This window comes from Myxine glutinosa, chromosome 1, assembly GCF_964187855.1.
Source record: "Myxine glutinosa chromosome 1, kmMyxGlut1.1, whole genome shotgun sequence".
In the NCBI taxonomy this organism is placed as follows: Eukaryota; Metazoa; Chordata; class Myxini; order Myxiniformes; family Myxinidae; genus Myxine; species Myxine glutinosa.
Genome location: NC_136261.1, coordinates 211,454,739 through 211,465,667, shown reverse-complemented (window position 1 = coordinate 211,465,667; position 10,929 = coordinate 211,454,739).

Here is a 10,929-nt window from a genome sequence, read left to right as displayed (position 1 = left end):
TTCACCAGACCCGTACGTCCAATATCCTCGGTGGACAGGGAGAAGAGGTCCAAATGGGACCCAACCAGTTTGTGTAAGGCCTCCCTCTGGGTACCTCCCAACTCTACGCTACTACGATTTACCATCTCGCAAATGGGATCGGGCCAATTCCTACTTCTTATTGAAGGCTCCCCCCGGGGTCGGCTCGGCTGGACGTTCTCGCCCCTCACTGTCGCGACTTCCTCAACTGGGGTGCAGCCAGCTACCCTCGTGCCCCTTACTATAGTGCGTGGTTCTGTACTCATATTTATTACTCGGACGGCCACTACTGGTCCGTCCGTTTTTACAAGGGTGCGGCCCACGATTAAACCCGGTATGGACTGCGCTGCCACCGGTTCGACCAGGCCGCAGGACTCCTGCCACGTTGGGCGAGCTGCCCACCGGGCCGGCACTATCGCCTCGGCCCTTGGGGGGATGGTCACGGCCTCGGAAGCCTCCAGCTCCGCTCTCTCGGGCATGCTCACTCCCCCTAACGGCAGCTCTTCTACTCCCACCTGCAGGATCCCCCGGCACAAGTCGATTTTACAACCGCTGGCAGTCAACAAATCCAACCCTATTAAACATGGGTCGCACACCTCCGCCACCCAAACATCTATCTCCCTCCTTACCGACCCTAACTTGAGGGTCACAGAACCACGCCCTATGATCGGGGCCGTTACCCCGGTAGCAAGTTGCAAACTATAATTTTGCAGGCGCTGGATCTTATCCCAGCCACCTGCGCTCGAATCAAGGACCACAGGGCTGATGATCGTGGCGCTAGCTCCTGTGTCCACTATGGCGTCTACCCCCACGCCGGCAATTTTGCATCTAATTGTCAGGCTACCGGTTCCAATTTGGCCACAATAAATGACCTGTCGCGTCAATGAGGGCTCTCCTCCATCCTCTTCTGCCGAACACCGCCCTACGTGCCCGACACCTTCTAGTTTCCCGGGGTCTGGCGGGGGGGGGGGGGGGGGGGTGTCTGGGGTTGGCTAACCCGCTCCCCCCTGGGCGGAGTTGAGGACCTCAACCGCCGGGGATCATCCCGGCGCGTGGCTCGACAGTGCCGCGCCAGGTGACCCAGACGGTTGCAAGTATAGCACCTCACCTGATAAGGTGCTTGCCTCCGGAATTCCAAATTTCCCCCCCTGTACGTCCGAATTGGATTACCCGCTCGTGGTCCACCGCGGGCCACCTCCGGGGCCGCCTGCCATGGTCCAGGTCCCGCCAGGCGCTGGTCCAACAGCCTCCGGACCATGCCCGCCAGGTCAGGACCCACGTCGGGGGCGGGCCCCCTAAGGGGTCCGCCCTCCATCAGGGGTCCCACCTGGCGGACCGCCATTGCGAGACGCTCGCCCCCCCGGGCCAGGGGCCTCGCTGCTTCCCAACGGGCCGCAGCGTCAGCCGCCTGGCTCAGAGTCTGCGGGCGCCACATGGCGAGCTGTTGCCGGAGCTCAATATCCGGGAGGGCCTGGATAAAATGGTCCAGCGCCAGGCTTTCCCGGGAATCCGCTGCCATGCTAGCATGTGCGATCCCCACTGCACGGCGAATGTCGTGGGCAAGTTCCCCGATGGCTTCCTGGGGCTTGCGTTTTTGCAGCGCGAGCTGAACTTTAACAAGCTCGCTCTGCTGTTCAATGCCGAATCGATTAATTAGGGCGTCGCGGAGGGCTGGCAGGGTGAGAGCACCCGCTGGTAATGCCGTCAGCACCTCCGCCGCCGCGCCGCACAATGCGGCCACCAGGTGTACTCCACCTTCGTCCTCACCCCAACCGTTGCCCTTACACACACAGTCAAACTGCGCCAGGTACGCGCGTAGATCACTCTTGCCGTCATACGGCGCGAGTGGGACCTTGTGGGACCACCTCGTATGCGAGTCGTTGCCCGCCTGCCGGACCCCGTGCGTCGCCCCTTGCGGGGTCAGCGCGGGGCCGAACCGGCCGGGCCCCCACAGTACATTACCCCCAAGGGGCTCTCGTGCCTCCCCGGTCCCTCCAACAACTACCCCTGTTGGTGTCGATGCATGGGTCACACCTCCGCAACCCGCTACCCATTCCATACCACCACAACCTTGCTCACCCACACCTTGCACCTCTCGTTCCATACCCTCCGGACCAGCCATACACCTCACTCTTGGCCTCTCACGAACATCCGGGTCTATCTCGACCCCCAAGCTTATTAAATCACCTGGCGCATCATACGCACGACCATATTGGTCACCACTTACACCGGGTCCTCTTTCTCTTCGCTTCTCCTCCATCACCTGCGAATCCCTCATCCGGTTAATGAGCACATCATCACGATCCAAACACAGACTTTGGACCAATTCTTTTACCTCCTCTTTTATCTCTTTCTTATCCTCTCTCCGTCGCTTTTTAATTTCGCTCACCCCTTCTTCCACTTCTTCTAATTTCTGCTTCACCTCCTTCATCTCCTCGTGCGCCCCTTTAAGTTCTTCCTCTAACTCCACTTTATTTTTTTCTATGTGCTCCCGCACCTCCCGCTCTTTAACCTCCATCACCTCTACCACTTTGTTCATTTTCCTCGTCAGGTCCTCATGTACCGTCTGACACTCTTTTTTAATTACCCCTACGTCCTTTTTCATCTCCTTCTGTGTCGATTTTAAACCCTCTATTACCGCTGTGTTCTTCTTTACCTGGTCCCCCAACTCCTTTTGTCCCACTGTCAGTTGTTCTACTCCCAGCGTCAACTCCTCTATACCACCTTGCAATTTTACAGTCCCCTTTCTCACCTCCTTCTCCATGCGCTCCTTACAGTGCCTCACCTCCTCGCGCACTCCTCCGACCTCCTCACTCACACCTCTTCTGATCTCTTCTCCCATCACTTGCATCTCCTGCCCAGATGCCACCCTCATCTGCTCCATTTCCTCCCTGTGAGCATCCAGTTTGGTTTCTACCCCCATTCTGACCTCCTCTATCTGCTGCCCCATTTGTTTAACTTCCCTTTCCGCTTGGTCCCTCATGTCCCTCAATTTGCCTTCCATACTGTTTTCTAACCCCTCTAACCCCTTTTTCATCCCTTCCATTTGATTCTCCTGAACGGCCATTCTGTTTTCTACCCCCATTAACCCCTCCTGTATTTCCCCTAATCTATTGTCTAATCCCTCTATTCTACTCCCTAACCCCCCGATCTGGGCCCCCATGTCATCCCTCAATTTCTCGCTATTGGACCCCATTTGGCCCTCCAATCGCTCACCCTGAGCATCCATCCGGTTCCCCATTACCCCCATTTGGCCCTCCAATCGCTCACCCTGAGCATCCATCCGGTTCCCCATTACCCCCATTTGGCTTCCCATTACCCCCATTTGGTTTCCCATTACCCCTAATTGCTCACTCTGAGCCCTCATTTCCTCCCTCATTTTCTCGCTATTCTGGGCCATAAGGGCCTTCATTTGTATGAAAAAAAAGGTCCAAATCTACCAGCGGCGCTACTACGGTCGCGGGCGTGGGCGCCGTGGCCATGTGCGAGGCGCCATTTCGCGCGCCCGTAACCTCGTGCGCGACGACGCTATTTTGCGAATCTGCTACCCTCACTGCTTCGCTCTCCTCTTGTCCCTCAATTTGGACCTGGATCGACCCTGCCTCACTCTCTTCTACCGGAACCCAGCCGTCTTGGTCTGCCATAGCGCGACTTTGAAAATTCGGGTTTTTATTTTTTTTGTAAAACACAATTAAATTTCGTTGTTACAATTTCGAGCGCGTGAAACGCGCTCCGGATCGAATCCCACTTCCCGACACCAATTGTTACAGACGCGGTTTTGGATGTTAGTTTACCGAGTGGTTTGGTATGACCGCGTCTGCACAGTTTACCCGATTCCACTCGAACGTTGGCCAAATCGCGCTATGCTAAATCAATTAAGGAAAGGACACAACGGCTGGGTTAGATGACACGACACCAGGGGTACAGTTCTCAAGACCTCCGGAGGAGGTTATAATATTTGTATGCGGAACGTTTAGATTACAAGGACAAGAGGTACAGCATAGGAAGGTAGGCACTTAGACACACTTATCTTATTCCCGACAGACCACAGATAAACGGGACAAGACTGACTCACACAGGGATTGATGGCAAGGAAGGGCAGGTAGTCGATGGACAGCACAAGGTGCACCTTGGCTCAGGGACAGGATAGCGCGGTCCAAAAGATGCAGGGAGGTATCGGCGCGCTGGAGGTGGCGTCTGTTTCTCCTCAAGCTGGGGGCGCATCTGACGTCACCTCCGGTAAGTCGCTGCGTATATCCAGCGGGGAGTGACACGCCCTCGGCTCGTTAGCTCCGCCCCAGATGGAATCGGCCCGCCGCTTCTTATTGGGTGCGGGGGGGTTACCGGGCTCCGCCCTTGACGAGGAGCTGACAGTCAGCCCCTTCGTGGTAACCCCGTCGGAGCACATGGGCAATGGCGGCTGACCAAGCCGGAGTGAGGACGCACACTCCCCGCGCGCTGTTGTTGTAGTTGTTGTTGTTGTTGTTGTAGTTTCATGAGGAAGATGGGAGGAGGTATGGGGAGGTCCTAAACTCACTACTGGTGCCATACAATCACATTCTGGTGCAACGAAGAGTCAGAATTAATGGAAACGAGTCCTTAACTGACATAGACTAAGAATAACTAGCAAGATGTCCTATAGTTGTCTACGTGAGATGCGGTGAACCTGGGCACGACATTTAATGGGGGAAAAAAGGGGAAGGTCGGTTCTACAGAGTGTTGTTTACAGACAATGGGACTAGGGAATGGGGGATTGGGGATAGTTGGGGAGTATTGGGGAAATAGGGGAATATTTACAAGCGGATATGGATGGAGGCCAAATTCCATATCCGCAACAATATCAACAGACTGATGTAAAATAAATCAATGCAAAACTAAGATCTATAGTGGATCATTGAGGCCTTCTAGACCTCACTTACACTCTCTGAAGATGGTACAACAATCTTTATGGCACGCTTGGGAAGTGGACGCTCGGTAAGCCGTGAGCTATCAACAATTTGGTTGGAAGAACATACTGACAGATTGAGCCTGCAGGTATGTGCAAAATATGACCACGACGTAGCTGCAACTTTCCCTGCTCAACTTGCACAGCTAATCGAGGAGAAGGGGTATGTACTGGAGCAGGTCTTCATTGCAGATGAGAAGAGCCTGTTCTGCTAGAAAATGCCCACGACGACTTTCATCTCGAAGTGACAGAGGACAGCATCAGGCTTCAAGGATGCTAATGATTGGGTATCTCTTCTCCTATGCCCCAATGTCAAAGGGGACTGCATGATTAAGCCATTGATGGTGTACCGTACCTTGAACCCAACCCACGTGTTTTCAAGGGAAAAAAACAAGCAAACTCTGCCCATATTTTGGATGGCCAACAGAAAGGTGTGGGTAATAGCTACCATTTTTGTGGATTGGTTCCACAACTGTTTTGTCTTTCAAGTGGATAGGCACATGGCAGACAAGAACCTCTCCTTCAAGATTCTCCTGAGTCACCGAGGGTGGCCCATGCCAATGTCAAGGCCATCGTCCTGCCACCCAACACCACCTCCCTGATCTAATCACGAGACCAAGGGGTGATTTCAATGTTTAAAACATTACACCTGCCACACCTTCCATCACATATTGGATGCTGTTGTGTTTGCCCCTGAACTTACCGTCGGGAAATGTTGGAAGAACTTCGACATAGCGCACTGTATCAGTGCCATCAAGGACTCTATCGACGAAGTCAATGCCTCCACCATCAATGCTTGCTGGCAAAATCTATGGCCACAGGCAGTGAAATACTTTAGTGGCTTTCCAGACAGCATGGAAGACAGGTGGCAAATTGCCGGGTTGGCACGACAAGTGGGAGAGGAAGGTTTCGACAACATGGAGCCTGAGGAATTGGAGGAGTGCATAGCCTCGCATGGTGAGGAGCTGAATAAGGAGGAGTTGGAGGCCATCACCAAGGCTTCCGAGGAGGTGGACGATGAGGAGGAGGGCAGTGAAGAGAGAGAAGAGGTTGCAAGGCCCAACTTGACCATCAAGTTCCTAGCTGAGGTGTTGCAGGATATGAAGTCAGTCGCTGACAAGTTGCAAGATGCCGACCCAGTGATGGAGCAGTACCTCCCGTTCAAGAGGGGGTTGGATGATGTTTTGCTGCATAGAAACCTGCAGCACTCAGCGAAACACCTTTCAATCGCCCATTTTCTTCACCCCGGCTCCTCCACCTCATCACCTGAACATTCTATGACAAAATATAACATTCATTTGAAATCAAGTTCCTCAATCATAAACTGATGTTTGTAGACAGACAGACAGAAGTGAAACAATTGCTTAACCCCCCTTTTCGATTCACATGCACTGGATAACAGGGTGCAAAACGGACCCCCTTTATGGCAGCCCTATCAGCGTACTTCCAATCATCAGCAAAGTCATGAAATCCATCATGGCAGTTGATATGAAATCCTTCCTTTTCTCTGACGGCTTCATCTCAGATCACCAATTTGTATTCAGACCAGGTCTACCTTGGACATTCTGTGGCTATTCACCCTCACCCAATAATGGATGGAGGCCCTCAATGTGAAACATGAGATCTGGGCTTTCTGTCAAGACATATCTCTTGATACAGTCTGGCATCCTGCCTTCCTCTCCAAACTCTCAAACAATGGCATCCAAGGCCAACTCCACACAATCAGGGCTTACTGACTTCCTCTACTCATAACCAATATGTAGCTCTCAACAGAATCCTTTCATCTTCTCTCCCTGTCAAGGCTGGAGTGCCCCAGGGGAGTGTTCTGGGCACAGTCTTATTACAAATCTTCATTAATGATCTCTCTCACTTTCTGGAAAATCCCTTTTATCTATTTGTCGATAACTCCACCATCTGCCACTCCACATCCTTCAAATAGGCAGGCAGCAGCCATGACAAATTCACAAGCTGATCACACATGGAATATGTCTTTCAATCCAGACAAATGCCACTCTCATTCTCTCGCTCTAAAAGGACCGTGAGTGAAACCCTCCTATCTACTTTCTTAACAATCCTCTTGAGGAAGTTCAGTCATTCAACCTCCTTTGTTCTCACTATCAGCCACAATTTTTCTTAGGCAAACCACATTTAAAAGTTGGCCTCTAAAGCTCGTCGCCGGACTGGGCATCCTCCGTCGTACAAAGTCCTTCTTTGGTACACCTGAATTCCTATCCACCAACAAGGCCTTCATCCACAGCTTGATGGAGTACTGCTCTTCGCTATGGGCTGGTCCCTTGCCTCACACTTTGTTCAGCTTGACACAGTGGAAACTAATACCTTCAAGATCAATGGAATCTCACACGATGAAGCTGAGTCGAAGAGATGAGCGTTTCACCTTCACAGACAGATCTGTGGTCTCTCTGTCTTCTACCATCTTCTTTCTGGTCTTGCACCCTCTGCTCTTTCTGTGCTTTGTCCTTCCCCCTCAGGTTTCTGCAGGGCACACACGGTCCACCATCAACCCCTTTCTGGTGAAACTCCCTAAATCCAGGATCATTTCTCACCTAAATTGGCGTTCTCACTGTCTTCTACCGACCTTGCTCCTCTCTGGCCTTGCTCCCCCAGCTCTCTCTGTGCTCTGTCCCCCAAATATTCCTGCAGGACACACAAGATCTGCCAGCAACCCTCTTCTGTTGAAACGACCAAAATCTAGGCTCTCTGCTCACCTTCACTCTTTCATTCCTCTTTTCTCCCGTCTCTGGAACAAACTCCCAAACTTTTTTCTATCCCACTCCTCCCTCCAGGTCTTCAAAACAGCTGTTCACCAATGTCTGATCATCCCCAATCCAAAACCATGATCTTTTCTATCCTCATTAACTCCTCTATCCTCTCCCCTCACCCCCAAGCCTTCTTTCTTACAAACTTACAGTTTCTGTATTCATCTTGTCCACCCATGGATCCATTCCTTCCTGAGAGTTTCCTTCTGTGTTCATCTTGTCCACCCCATGCATCCTTTCCTGTCCCCCATTCCTTCCCACACCGATTGTTTGTCCAAGTCTCCCTCTATCTTGTCCTTCAACTCCGCAGTTGGTGTCGTCCCCCGCTTTCCCCCTCTCTCTACTGTACTTTCGTCCGGTTACGTCCTGGTCTGTTCAGTGCATTATCTTTTCTATGAGCCTTGACTTTGTATATAAAAAAATATTCCTTCATCAAGGCTGCGCAATGGTTTTTTTATGCTTGTCCAGGCTCTGCCCTTTTTTAAATGCTGACTGTTAGCAAATGATGGAAGGATTCAGTTGTGTTAAAGATCACATCAAGCACTGAACGCCATTTGCATCACGTGATCATTGTATTGAACCCCCATTTTGTACAGTGGTCCATATATCCTGTGTAGATAATCCAGTCTATGAAGCTGCTGCTGGTGATACAAATGTGTCCTTTTTATCCCAATGCCACCTCATCCATATATACACCTGGTCATACGTTTCCCTTTTTAAAACCTCTTTGCGGCATGACATGTAGTAGTCTTTTTAGATTTGTGTCCCTACTCTTTTGTCTATTCTTCGTTTTAGTACTTGTGGTCATCAAGGGTATTGGTCCAATCAAGTAATACGTGCATGATGCAGTTGATGACCTTTTCCTTATACAGGGTGTGGTAAAAAAAATATGGGACAGATTTCAGGGTGGAATAATTCCATGATAATGCAAGGTAATTATTGTTTTCTTTCAGGTTGTATCAGATGAACTGCAGATTAAAAACAAACAACCAATGAAACCACAGGAATGGCAAATTGGACATTTGTGGTTGAGCAGTATTTCTCCTTAGATATTCTACGATCATGACACAAAGATAATTCAGAAGACATTTCCAAGTTTGTGATGCACCATCAAGAAAAGTAATAACTAGAACGGCACTCAGTAGAGAGCATTCCTCCGCCAGGTACGTTTTGTATCCCACTGAAAGGCCGGATTTGGATTCGGACCTGAACCAAAATCGAATCGGCTTTTTTGTCACCGAATCAACTCATCCCAAGTTTAGTCATAACTCGTCCATAACTTTTTCAAATATCACGTTGTTTGTCGCTTTTCACCCGATCTCTCAATGGTGAAGAATCACTTACAATCTATATAATAATAGCGTAAGGACTCGACTTTGTAATCCCTTTTACGCCGCACCCAGTGACCCGATGCCCACGGCACTAATGGATTTACGATCTACGAACCGCGCTCTTTGTTTATCACGTACAGCCATACTCGAAAAATCTGAATTAGCCGACGTTGGGGCCCAAAAGCATCCGATTAACTGCCGATACGACGCCATCTTATTGGCGTCTGCTGGGTAAAGGCGAAGCAAGCCGTCCGCTGATTGCACAGTCGAAGGCGACAGCAAGCCGTCCACTGAGTGGACAATCCTGAGCATGCATTTGTGCCGGTGTCATCGATCGTGGTGTACGCTAACCTCATCAGGTGGGTTTACCATAATTTCTTCCAACCGCGCTCTTTGTTTATCACGTACAGCCATACTCGAAAAATCTGTTCCAGTCGATTTACTAATCCGTTCATTTTTTAAAAGTCTATGGTTCTACTGCTGTTCCTTTCCATTGACACATACCACTGCGCCAGTGCTATGCGGATTCCTATTACGAATCCATTCATTTTTCAAAAGTATATCGTAGCGTTGTCATTTAAGTAGATTGCAATAAATACGTTGTTCATATACGCACTCTTCATTCTCATCTTTCTTCCTAACTCTTACTCGGACAAGCAAATCCCCTATGCCATCCATAGTGGTACACTCTATCCATACACCACATCCTCCCTTCCGTGGATGTTCCACGGGTTTCGGCTAGTTTTAAATAATTCTCGTATCCGAATCTAAATTCAGATCCTTTGAATTTGAATTTGATTCAGATCCTTTTGATTTCTCCTTCGGTCTTTGTCACACACCCAACCTGTTAACCACGTTTCGTCCAAATCCGTCCATAACTTTTTGAGATATCCTGCTATGTATCGTTTTTGGCCCTATCTCCCATAAAGATCCGAATCCGGCCACAAGAGCTTTTTCATTTTTATTTGATTATTCACCATTGAGAGATGGGGCCAAAAACGATATACAGCAGGATTTTTCAAAAATATATGGACAGATTATGATAACTTATTGGATGAGTTGGTTAGGTGACAAGAAAAAGGTGATTGGATTTTGGTTCAGATCGGGATCCAGATGCGGCCTGTCAATGGCATACAAAGTATAAACTGTTCCGCCTGGTAGAGGTATGTGCTCTTCCAAGTGCCGTTGTAGTTTATATAAAGTCAGGCCCCGACATTAGTGGTGGATACGTTCCTGGAAAATGCTGCAAATGTCGAATTCACAAATGTGGGGGCATTGTTTCAGTGGGAAAAGGGGGGTGGGTCACAGGTTCTCTGCAGATCCTGATTCGCAGAAAATCCCATGAATGTCGACACCGCAAATGTCGGGGCATTCTTTTAATGGGGGGAACGAGGGATAGGTAACTGCGGTTCCCGATTCATAGGGGAAAATCCCACGAATGTCGACACCGCAAATGTCAGGGCATTGTTTCAATGAGGAAGAGAGGGATTTGTTCCTGGCATTTCCCGATTCATAGGGGAAAATCCCACGAATGTCGACACCGCAAATGTCAGGGCATTGTTTCAATGAGGAAGAGAGGGATTTGTTCCCGGCATTTCCTGATGCATAGGGGAAAATCCCACGAATGTCGACACCGCAAATGTCAGGGCATTGTTTCAATGAGGAAGACAGGGATTTGTTCCTGGCATTTCCTGATTCATAGGGGAAAATCCCACGAATGTCGACACCGCAAATGTCAGGGCATTGTTTCAATGAGGAAGAGAGGGATTTGTTCCTGGCATTTCCTGATTCATAGGGGAAAATCCCACGAATGTCGACACCGCAAATGTCAGGGCATTGTTTCAATGAGGAAGACAGG